Raw genomic sequence first — 12,827 nt, forward strand, 5'->3', positions numbered from 1 at the left:
ACGAAGTACATATGTAGCTGAACGTGATAAAGCCCTCTTGCACTGCACTTTAAGCACGGAAGCCGATCACAGCGTAGGAGCGCGCTTGGCAAGGAGAGACCGGCCTGCTGAGCTCCATCGCAACGACGGAAAGCGTCTAATCCTCGCTGCAGAATGTAAAGCTAGGCCAACTGGGCTTAGCTCGTGGTTAAACGGCGCGCAAGACAATCTAGAGGTAAACGCACCAGCTTGCAAGAGCTTTGCTCAGAAAACTACAAGCTAAAAATACGCCCAGCGATAAAATTTTAAGGAAGCAACAATGCGAGGGTGTATATGAAAGGCAACAAAGAGCTTTACGTTAATGATTACTCCGTAATTACGTGCGACAAGCACACTTTTCCTGCTTTCTAGCCAAGTAATAGGCGAAAGTAATGTTCAACGATAATAGAGAAACAGCCAGGAAACTGGTCTTTCTGTGCAAACCGGTTGTTCCCTTTCATATTGGTGGGGCTCGTGCAATGAACGCGCCTCACCGAATGAGTCCCCCTACCTCTAGTCCCGACAGCGGGACGTGAAAAAAGCCACAAAATCGACGGGGCTCCGCACACCTCACGACAGGCGGCGTCGCCGCAGTGGGTTCCGCGCGTGCTCCGCGCAAGTGCGGCGAGAGTAGAGCCAAGCACCTCTGCACGGGCGGGTGCATGGAGGTAAAAAAACTAGGAGGGAGTGCGCTCAGCCTCTGCAAGCCATCCTCCTCTGACGCCGCTGCCGAGGGCCCTTTTGCGCACTGACTCATGGGAAATAGGCCCTCCTCCACAGTTACCAGACTGCCAGCCAGCGGTGCTTTTTAGTGAACATCCGTGCTCCGAAGTAGCGCAGCGCAGCGCTTTGGCGGAATGCGTACCGAGCTCGAGGTTGTCTGCAGGCTCCGCGTCTCTGTTGATTACACTCTTGAGTTTTTGGGTGCACTGTAGAAAACTGCGGGTAAACTTTTCATCAAAGGGTGCGGCCGCGACCTCGTCACTGTTCAACTGTGGTTCATAAAGAGAATGGAGAGGAATTCCTTTCGTCGTTATACACGCATACGGAGCGTTTATTTCAGCGCATGCTATGAGCGGAGAACTCGAGAGTAGGCGAAGAAACGAGCCTCTAAAAAAGGGCGCAGCGGCTTCCAGAGCGCTCACGGCGGACGGGCGTGTTGAACGAGCGCTCCGGCGCGCTGCGCAAGATTCTATTTCTCGGGCAGGCGGACTTCGGCCCGCCCATGGGCCCTCCGTTCTCCGCTATTCTCAAGGCACAAGTCGTGCCGAATACGCGCGCGCACATAGGCGGTTCCGACGTGAAATTCAGCAGTGAAGTATTTCTCTCTCTCTCGCTGTCGAGAGAGAGTGCCGGCGGCTTTACGTCTGCCCCTGCGCGGGGTCTCCCGGCCACTGCGCACAAACACTTACAAAAAGAAGTAAACTTTATGTATACATAGCCGCGCGCTCGTAGCATCCTGTCTCGGACTAATCGCGCGCGCGGCATACTGCACTAGCGGCCGGGGTGGGGCGCCCGGCCGCGTATACCGTCGGAGGTAGCACCCACGGAGCGTTCGTGTCACGCGTGCACTACCTGGCGAAGAGCGAGCGGGAAGTCAAGCCCGCCTGTTCGATGAACGCACAGAGGCTCACCACTTTTGTGTCACGGGTATAGAGGCTAGAATATCACGGGTGCGCGCAGTGCCGCGCGGCCACAGGAGCGCTTCGAGACTGTCCGGGATGATTCCCAGCGCCCTGCAGGCCGCGAGAATCTCGCGACGCGGTCGCCTAGTTGCTCGTACAGCGAGAGAGCGAAACCGAAACCGAAATCCAGCTAAGAGCTACCACTGCCTTGTCACGTGAGGGCCTATTTCCCATGATGCTTTCCATTATATTTTTTATGACTAGGCTTCAAGATTGTGACGTCATGGTCCCTCCTAGTTTTTCTTCCTCCATGGGCGGGTGCTCACGCGAACGGGCTCAGCCTAAACCTGCCCGGGGCCAACGCGAGCGAACCCCCCTGCACGCGTTTCTTTTCTCACCTCCTTCAACCGGAGGCGCGCGAAGGAGGGCTATTCATAGCGAGGCTGCCGCACCGCATTTCCCACGAGGAGCGAGTTCAGAGAGGAGTTCGCGGGCACGCCGCGAACTTCGCACAGCCTGCTGGTCGCAAAAGTGCGTTTCACGAGCAATCGAACGCCCTCCCGCCTCCTCCCCCGTTTGAGAGCGGCTTCCCATCGCACTCCTCCTCCGCGGGAGGAGAGGGCGAGCGTAGCAGCGTACGCCTCGCCCGTGTCCAGAGGAGAGCGTCGTTCCGTGTGTTGCGCCACCGAGAAACAAGACCGGCGGCGGTCAGGTTCAGACGGTGCGCGCCGGCGGTCATCGCACGACGGGGTCGTCCTCGGAGAGCGGAGGGGAGGAGGAGGCGCGAGAGAGCACCGACCGCGTAGGAACGGAGGGAACGCCCGATTCAGCACCACTCGCACATCAATGGGGCAAGTACACACTACCAATGGGAGGCCGCAGCACGAGCGCAATACGCGAACTCAACTCTGACAGGATGTCCATTGCGCAGGTGCTAATGCATAATTTTGCTCGCGACACTCCAGAACCGCAACTATAGTGGGAAGACCCAAAGGCGGAACATGCCTGCAGAATATGTTGAACTTATTCATTCAATACGTCAGACGTATTGAATTCAGAAGTCGCCGGTCCAAGAAAGGCGGTTGAAGAGGCAAAAAACGAAGTAGACAGGAGCATTCTGTGGAGGCAATAAAGAATGATTCCGATCGACTATCAAGCGAGGAAAGCAGGAAAATCCGAAAAAAATCTGGTTTGGTTTATGGGGTTTAACGTCCCAAAGCGACTCAGGCTATGAGAGACGCCGTAGTGGAGGGCTCCGGAAATTTCGACCACCTGGGGTTCTTTTACGTGCCGAAAAAAATCTCTCCGCGCAAAGCATGGCGCTGATGACCTAGGATGGTAGTGGCGAGCCCCGCCGCAAGAGGCGGGAGACTGCACGGAGTGATGCGGTATATGCGCTTCAACGTCCCAAAGCGACACGGGCTGTAAGGGACGCCACAGTGGATGGCTCGGGATTATGACCAACTGGGGTTCGCGCACTGACATCGCATGGGCGCCTCGCGTTTTGACGCGGCCGGGATCGAACCTGCGTTCTCGGGGTCAGCAGCCAGCGCCTGACCACTTAGCCACCGCAGCGGGTGCCAGAGAGACGTTCGCGGGTAACTTCTGAATGTCGATTCCATGGATCAAGAAAACAAAATGTGTCGTCTTTGTCAGAAGTTTAGAGCCCAGGAGGTTTGCTTCTAAGCCTTGTAGTGGGACTCCTGTAGCATTCGTGGAAGTCTTACATACTCTTACCTCCAGGAAATTTGGAACGCTGAAGATGCATTACGAGCCTCATGGTCTGGTTCAGAAGTGAACCCCTTGGGCTCCAAACTTTTGACAAAGGCTGCATATGTAACTGTTTTTCCCACGCCGTTCGAGAGATGGAATTTTATTGCCTGCATTGATAACGAGGGTGACTCGTATGGAGATAATTTAAAGGAAAAAAAATCCTGTAGCTTTATTCTCCACCCTTCAGAGACTGACGTTTAGTACACGGATCCCAAATAACCCCTGTCTATTAACGTGTTAGTCTGATTTGCGAATGGTGGCAATCCGTTTCATGCTAGGGGGCGATAAGTATGTCTTTAAATATAGTTGACGGAAAGCGGAACAGCATATGTTACCTATCTTCAAGCTCCACGGTAATAAGGCAATTGGGGGGCACCTGATAGCTCATATTTAGTTTGTCCCTGCAATGTGCGGTTCCCGCAGCCTGGGGTGATTTATTATAGGTATTTTGTGGGCACGATCACTCAACACCATTAGAAAAGATGCAAATGGGCTCCGTAAAAGCCCCCCCCCCCCCCCCCCGCCTTCCCCCGAAAAAAAGAAACAGCAACAACAGGCCACAAGTTACCGAACCGACCACGGGGCGGCACGCCTGTCGCTTCCCCGAGGCATTCAACGCGTGCTTCGAAAAGAACACACTTTACCGCGGTAACAGCCACGCTGACGACGACAGCCCGGGTCCCTGCCTCACAGGTTTTGATGAGCGCAGGCGAGAAAGGCAGCCACGGTGTTGAGGGCTGCTGTACAGCTGAACCGACCTTGAATGAGGCGAGGCAAGCCGCGGCGACGTCAATCGGTGTCAAGCGCCCCAAATCGAAGGTCTCCTACGCAGAGATCTGCGGCGATTCGGGGAATCCTGTGGCGCTCCACCGCTTTCTGCTCGGTGCGAGCTTAAAAAGCACGATCCTCCGAGTGGACGGACCTTGGAGCTGTCGCCGTCCCTTATGGAAGTTGTCGGGGCCAACTAGCCACAAACAACAAAACTGCCTGAGATCCTGAAACCTAAACATGGTCCGCAGTATGCCCGCAAATACAATAATAAACAGAGCACCACGCTTAAAAAATGCCGCCCCAGCTGCGCATGCCTAGTAGGCACCGCGTCTCCGCTAAGGTGTTTACGGTGTCCTCTGTGTTTACGGCAACGACAACGCGAGAAGAAAAAAGATTGGTTCAATGCTGGCTCCAACGGCGAGATGCCTGAGCGCGAAAGCGACCCCGTCAGGGCAACATGCGAGTGCACGCGGTTCGATGCGCCACTGCACAGTGACGGAGCCCGGAGGGAACGCAAGAGCGGCGACCTCGGGTTTTCCGGACGATCCCCAGCGCATCGATCGCTTGCGGCGGAGAACCTCGGAGGCTGCAGCGCAAGGACCCCACTGTACGGCCGCACGTGCACTCAGAGCGAACCGTGGGGCCGCGAACCCGTTGACGGCCGCCTTTGTGACTTTGCGATTGGCTCAGCCTCGAGAAAACACGTGATGGCAAAGCCACCCTTCCGGAAAGTTTCCAAAATTTGACCGTGATTAACGTCGTTACTGTGAGGCACTGACACAGTAACAATGGCGGAAGCCGCTGCCTGGCAGCAACGCACCAACGCAGCCATCCGCTCTCCGTGGCGAAGACATTCGAGTCCTCGCGTCGTGGCCTGACTCGCTGCGCCAACCACGAGCCCGGCAGCAGCGTGTCTAGTGGGAGCGTGAAGGGACCGTCGCCACGTTGGGAGGGCCGGCAGAGCTGCCCGAGAGGCCCTTCGGCAGGCGAGGAGGGGGCCGCGGGCAAGGGACCGGCCGGGGTCAAGGCCGCATCGAACAGCCGACCTGCCCGGAGGAGGCAGCAGCCAAGGTTCCCCAAGCGAGGCCCCTCGCCGCGCGGGCGAGGTCGCCGACGCCTCCTCCTCCTCCCGGAGACGACGACGGCGCCATCTGTCGCAGCGGCGACATGTTTGTACGAAGCGCCGCCGCCGCCCCCCAAACTAGCAGCGGAGAGAAACCATGCCGCCGCAGTCCGCCTTCGTCCCTGCCTCCCACAGAGCGCAGGAGTGAAGCCATGCTCGCCGACACGACGTGGGAAACTGACGCAGCACAGACTGAGATGGGGCACTCTGTGAAGCCGCCTACCGCAGATATGCCTAGAAAACAATATCTGCGCTCAACGAAATAAAACTGCTCGCCAGTTGTGCCGAAACAACTCGGATCTGTAGCTGTTTCGCAAACACGCCCCACGACAAAGGCTTTTCAATTTTCCAGCTCAGAGATGGGGACGTGATTTGCGAAACGTCGCTCACGGCACAAAGACGTGCGCTCGAGGCAGATGAGCAGCAAAAAAGACATCAGTCAAGAACGCGCTATTCTTTCCTTTATGTACCGATAGAGCAATCCTGCTTAGTGTTTACATACAAACACGAGCATCGCTCGTACGTCCCTTGCCTCCGGAGCGCGCACTACCCGGCGCTCCGCCTGCGCAGCTAAAAAGGATGCCCTTCTGCCTGCACCGCAAAGGGCGACGCTCACGAACAGGGCTTCTCGCACGTCAGCACCTGCGTCGAGCCTCCTCTGGAGAGGGGGAACCGAGGAGGGGGGTCAACCGCAGGCGACCTTGGAAGTTCAAGCGGCCATCGAGAGACCTCAGCGCCGACCCCGCAAACGTGGCCGCCAGCAGCTTTGTCCGCGGAGGAAAGGGACGAGCGCCTCAAGTCGAGCGGAACGCCGACTGCGCGAGACACTCGCCGCGGCGGTGGCTTCGATCGACGCTGTGACAATTGGGCCGCAAAACGGGGCGGCGGAGGGGACGAGAGAGCGCTGACCAGATATAGACAACTTCGCGCGCTCCGTGTCGGCGCCTTCGATGTCCGTCACGGTGCAGGCGTACCAACCAGCCCCTACGAGAGCGCTGCTAGGAAGAGCTAGAAGCTGCTGCAGCAGGGCGAAGAATGAGTTGGGCCTCGCACCTCCGAGGGCGGCAGCGGCGGCCTAAACGAGCGTGGAATCGGCTCTCGCGAGAGAAGGGCGCCCCCGGGAAGAAGAAGCCCCGGCCGAGAGAGAGGAAAGAAAACAATATAAGCCCCGCGAGGTCGGTCGCCGAGCGCAAAGAAGGGGCGGCGGCCTCGGCTTCCGAGGAGAGCGGGGATCGATCTCATCGATCACGCCGGAGAGGCTTTCACGGTCGCCGAGGACAGGCGCCAAAGCGGACGGCGGAAGAGGAGCAAACAGCCGGGCACGACGACGCTCGCCACAAGGCGAGAGAGAGAGGAGGAAAGCGATGCAGAAAACTTCGTCGACGCGAGCCTCTCGCGAACGGGCGAAACAGCGGTGCGGAGAACGAGCCCAGAACACGGCACAACTCCCAAATGCGCTGCGATCACCAAGCGACAGACACTGGTCGCTTGGTGAACGTACGCCCGGTGGGACACGTGAGGCAGCTTTAATCTTCCGTACACGCAGCCTCCTCGTCAAAAGAACACGCTATCGGAGAGAGCCGAGGTAAGCACGTCCGTTGACATTTCTGGCCGCCGCGGTGTCAGCGAGCCCAGAGGAATGCGACGAGAGAGCGTGCTGCGAGCCGCTCCGGCCCGCACCTGCGCTCGGACCACGTGCCGGGCGCCGACGTCAACCGGAGCCCAAGGAGAGGGGGGGTAGCAGCAGCCACTGGGACGCGGGCCGATTCGGACAGCTGCGGCGCGCCCGGCAAAACAATGATTCACTCGCTCAAAATTCCCAGCTCCGCAGAGTGCGCGTGCGACGGGACTCCTGCGACGAGTCCAGAAGCTTCCGCACTGACGCCTCAGTCACCCTCGATACGACTCGCAAGGCGCCGGTGTTGAATGACTAAACTGTGTGGTTCCCAGCGACCGAACACGCCATGGCACGCAGCTCGAAACACGCGGGGGGTGAATGCAGACACTTGCGGCAGGACAGCATCGAGCACATGGGGAACGAAGCGGCAGACGCCTCTCTAAGCAGCCCCTCCAACCAATGGCGTCGACCGCTTTTCATGGGGACGCGGTTAATCTGTGGTTAGACCCCGTTCATCCTGTGCAGACATGTGGGGGCGAAACCCGAACATGGTGACTGCAAAGAAGCCCTTACTCTCCAGGTATGGAGAAAGGCGATCCCGAACCATCGTCTCCATAATCTTGCCCGCACATGAGGTCAGTGATATGGGCCTCAGGTTGTCCGTATTCACGGCCTTACCTGTTTTAGGGATAAACGTCACAAGTGACGTTTTCCACTCGGGAGGGAGTGGACGCCCGTCCCAGATCTGGTTGATGTATTCTAATAAATGGAGGTAGGCTGAGTCCGGTACGTTCGCCAACAGGTTCACTGTTATGTGATCCCGCCCCGGAGCCGTACCCCGGCGCATTTTTGCTAAGGCCGCCTTAAGGTCGTGCAACTCAAAAGGGGCATCAAGTGTTTCATTAGGCCTGCCAGAGTACATGTAATCAGGCCCAGGCGGGTCCTCCGTACGACAGAGGGAGTAGCCAAGCCGTCAGAACTCTCCAAGGCGCCCCAAGACAACAAGCCCCTTCAACGCATCACACTGACGAGCGGCGTGTTCTCAGCGATGCTTCGTGCGTGTCAGTGAAACGGGCCAGAGACCGAACGCAGGGTAAAGAGGACCTCAACGTGAGAAGCTAGCATCTTCACTACTGCAATAGAAGGAGCGGGGCTCGCGACTGCACGCGCTTGTACTTCACCCGTCAGTGGAAATGTTCTGCCGTCACGTTACCTCCCGACGGCTATACATCCTCTCCGCTTGTTTATCACCGCTGCGGTCGTTTACGCAAGGCGCGGCACCTCGAGAGCGGTTCCGGCGCTGGGATTCGGTCGGCGCGTGCGCCTCACAATGCCGACAGCGGCGTCCAGCCGATGCTACGACCGCGTACCGGAGGCGTAAACACGTGACAACGGACAAAGGAACGCCGGAGTGCCAAGCAGGGCAGCCGCAATCCGGCCACCCATGTTTGCGCGGAAAGACCGCGGGGGGCATTTTCAATTTCGGGGGCCCCTTACGTAAGGGGATCCCAAGACAAAGGCGCGCCCAAGACAAAGGAACGACGAGCCGACCCCGTTGGGTGCGCGGAGGACCCAAGAGAAGGAGAGGGGGGCGTGCATGGCGCGGGTTTCGTAACCCCTAGCCGGACAAAGCCCGGTCGGATCGAATTAGAAGCACCGCGGCCGACGCGACAGTACCACGTGACATTGCACGCAGTCTACGAGCGCGGTCTCGGACAATGGATTGAGCGAGCTGAACAACGCTCGCCGCTTCCCACGAGGTCGAACCTGGGAAAAGAAAAGAAAGGGAGGGACAAATACGGTGCGCAGACTAGCACTGAAAGGAAGGCTCCGACTGCTCCAGGATAAGTGACATACACCGAAAAAAAGAGGGCCAAGGAAAAAAAAAACGCCAATACTGAAAAGAGAAGTGTACACACAACGCGGAACAGAACCATCGGCTCCCCTGTTGCACACATGCAGACTGTTAAGATCGGCGTCAACAGGAAACAGCCAGCACGCACGTTTCTTCTGCATAGTTCCGAGAAACCGCTGACCATTTGACGACGTTTGCCTCAAGTCGTGCCGGATTCACCACGAGGCGAGGGCAACGTACTTTGCTGCGTTTCCGTGCAGGACCCAAATGAACACAAAAGCGCCCAATTCTCCGGAGTCGGCCCACATGCGCGGAGACATCAGCAGGTGGACGTTACCTCTCCCAGTTCGCAGAAACACGGCGGACGTCAAGGGCACTCGCCTGGGAGGTTCTGCGTACCGAGCATCACGGCGGGCTGGCGGGGGACTTCCACAACACCTTCGCGGATTACCCCATGGACAAAGGACCACTTCCGTCCTTTACTCGACCTGGCATTCGGACCTTTCACGACGGATGTATATGACGGACATGTGTCGGCAGCCCGGGGGAGCCATCGGCAAGTCCGACAACGTTGCATTCCGCTGTCGACTTTCCTCGAAGGCGGTCTCCTCTCCCAGGCTCGACACGTGACGGAGGCGCATCCACAAGTGCGACAGTGAGTTTGTGCGCCCGTGTGAAAGTTTTAGGCCACTCCCACATCAGCGACGGCGTCATCAACCTAGGGAAACTAGGGAAGACAGACGCTATAAAACTCGGCGACGAATGCGGTCGAAGCAGTTCTGTTCTTCACTCATGTAAATAAGTTCAGTCTTCTTTTGCCACCCCCTCAGCGGCACACCTGTCCATGGCCTGGAGGTGGGAACGGGCGTCGTGCCGACCGTGGATCCGTCGAGCCGCGACCCCGAACCTCGTCCTCAACAAGAGCAGCTTCAGATTACCGCGCCGCTGTGATCTGATGCAGCGCTACTCAAGCGCTCGCGACCCACGTGAAGTCGCGCATACGTAGCCAGTTTCCGGGGCAGCAAGGACAAAAATAAAACGGGCCTAATGACAGTTTTAAACGCTGTTCCGTGTGCTGAACATAGCACAGGATAACAGGACGACCGGCTCTCCCTTCGGCTCCCAAACTCAGAGGGAGACAGAGATGAGGTCAAGCGATAATCGTTTCGGCGAAAGTGGGACCACAACCCCCTGCGAAACTGCACCGCCAATACAGGCTCGTAAAATCGACAAAGCAAATTTACGCTTTCCCCCTGAGGGGAAGAGCATTTCAAACAGCGTGGTGCGATTACCACGAAGCCAGACTAATAAAGGTTTCGGCTCGAACTCAAAAAAAAAACAAAAAACGGACCGCCCCCAAACATGCAGTGCGAGCCTGCGCTTTTCTCGCATCATAAAGGTACAATGCTCCCGGAATGCATGCGACAAGTGCCCATGGAACAGCGCCGCCATGGGCATGGAGTCATCAGGCTTGCGACAAGCTCGCCGTCTTTCGAGGCTCCTCCATAAGCTTCCCCTGCAAGTTAAAAAAAAAAAAAAAGCTGCCGACATCCTCAACCGCCACGCGCTAACCCGAACTGAACTGGCAGAGTTCGGTCTCAATCGAACAGATAAACGACCACCGCGTGCGCGGCTGGCCGACGGAAACACACACAAACAGGAAGACTTATCGAAGGAAGCTGCGCAAGCTCCGACACGCAGGTTCCGCTCTTCGTGTCGCTACGGGTTGTCGCGGCGCCTCTTGAAGCACGGCTTGACGGAAGACCAAAGTTTACGCGCCAAAGGTGTGTGCGCCGGCGGAAACTGGCGGAACAAGAAAACTCGCACGCTTCTCTCCAACGGCCGTGTCAAGGCGTACATTCTCCCTGGGTGAACGCAGGAGCTTTAGCCCGCAATATTCTACACACGCCGCTTAGCCCCGGAGGAGAGTAGCCAGGGCTCGACCAGCGGCGGCAGCCAGACATGGATGGGCACGTGCCTGTGACGAGCAGCACTTGGAGCGCCACGAAGTTCGTCCACCGAGTTACGCTGCTGCTTTGGACAACTGGAGCCAGATTCCGCTATTAAGGCGAAATCTTTTAATGGCTCATACTGCCGTCCGTTAACAGAGGGTGTCACATGCGTTTAACTCGGGAACTAAAAAAGATAGGAGCAAACAAATGGTAGCTTCAGATCGAGGAGGAAAAAATGAACCTACAAGCCAGGTTTGATGACTGTAGACTAATTACTGAATTATAGGCAAAAATGTCGAAATTGCGTCGAAATAGCGCGGGCGTCGATGTAGCCACGGAAACAAAGTGACGTCACATCTACCGGAAGTAGTCACGGCATAGCGAAAACTGTCACAGAATGGTCGGAAAAGCGTCGGATTTGTGTCAAATTAGATGGAGAAATGTGTAATCAAGCGTAATTAACACTCAAGATCCCCGAAAGATGCACAATTTGGGTATCGATATACCCACGGGAACGGTGTGACGTCACATCCACCTGGAGTCGTCACGGCATAGTGTCCTCGGCTTTCGCCTCAACGCTTTTTAGTTGCCAAAGTGTCCACGCAATTTTTGCTGACTGCGGGGTACACAGGCCGCGGCATCTCGCAATGAACCATAGCATAGCCAACGCCGGCGAGGTGGCGCCCGAAGCTGCGTTACGCCGACAGCTACGCAAAGCTCCTCACCCGACACAAAGGGGATGCTGATAATTATCTGGCTAGGATTGTTGGCATTAAGAAACTTCTGGCCATAATTTGATACCCTTTGAGACTTTCTCAAATCCCTGGAACTAACTACCCCAGATACGACTGATTGGAAAGAGTGCAGCAGCGTCTGCACGCACCGTGCGGGCGCCCAGCCTGGAAAGAGCGGACGCCAGAGCAGTGTCCAGTTCTCCAAAGCACCCCCCCGAAAATACAGGGCGGCAACGGCAATCGCGGATTTATTCCCACGAACACGAATTGCCAGAAGCGCCACTGACGTCACGCCGCCGAAGGTAAGCCAGCACTCGCGCACCCCCGTGTCACATACAGCGGCAATCATGGAAACACGCTTGCCAGATAAAGCAAGCTGCGCCCATCACACTCTCTGGCGTCCAGTTCGGATATGAAAGCGGAACTGCACGAAAGGCCGGAGTTGGATGAGATAAGGCCACAATAATTTGAAAGCTGAGATAAAAATAAAAAAATAAACACCGAAGAGGACCGAGTCTTCAATAGCCATTTTACGCCTGCGGTGGCCGATAGCGATAAAATCGCAAATGCTAATGGCGCCATGCTTTTTTTTTTTTTGAAATCTCTGTCGCAAAAGTACAATCCAGGGCTGCATGACGGAATGACAGCCGGTATAAGCTCTGCGCAGAAAAATAAACGAAAGAGCTCAAACGGCATCGACAGAATACCATGCTCAGTAAGGCATGTTGACGGGCTAGTTGGTTTTGCATCTTGAAACTTGGGAAAAAACCCAACTAGGCGCAAATAATTTCACGAGCACACAAAAAGAGACCAGGAGACAACGGATATCGCGCCTGTCCGTTGCCTCCTCGTCTCTTTTTGTGTCCTTGTGAAATTATTTGCGCCTAGGTGGGTTTTTCCCAAGTTTCAAGAATACCATGCATCGCGAGAACCACGCGAGGGATGATCCCCACGTTTCAGCCGCAACGCCACTCAGGCTTCCTTCGGGCAGCGCACCTTCGCAACGCTTTTAGAGGCACAAGACGCTGCCGTGTGCGCGTACTACACTGGCGTACTGCAGCGGCAGCGAAACAGCACAGATCGGGGCGCGGCCGGAGGATTACGGCAGCCGCGCCCTGCGGCGGGGGCCTTCCGCTCGATTCACGCGCCGCGCTTATCTGTCAGGGGCAGCGAGGCGCGTAAGAGGAAGCAAAAAAAAAAAAAAAGAAGCAGAGCAACAACACGTGCGGCATTGCCAACACCTGCGGAAAAACATGGCCGAGCTCGTGCAGGCGCAACGCGCGGGAAAGGCGCCGCGCGTGCACCGATATCGCGGAGGCATGGACGCAATGACTCGGCGAGTGGAGACCTCCGTGGTG

The 12,827-nt window shown here is 56.8% G+C and overlaps 1 protein-coding gene across 10 annotated transcripts in view; it reads right to left on the reverse strand.

Moving 5' to 3' along the window:
• rdx (BTB/POZ and MATH domain-containing protein rdx) overlaps positions 1-12,827 on the reverse strand; it is a 231,005-nt gene that overhangs the window by 28,848 nt on the left and 189,330 nt on the right. The window lies entirely within an intron of this gene.

This window comes from Amblyomma mixtum, chromosome 6, assembly GCF_055824585.1.
Source record: "Amblyomma mixtum isolate Tamu chromosome 6, ASM5582458v1, whole genome shotgun sequence".
In the NCBI taxonomy this organism is placed as follows: domain Eukaryota; kingdom Metazoa; phylum Arthropoda; class Arachnida; order Ixodida; family Ixodidae; genus Amblyomma; species Amblyomma mixtum.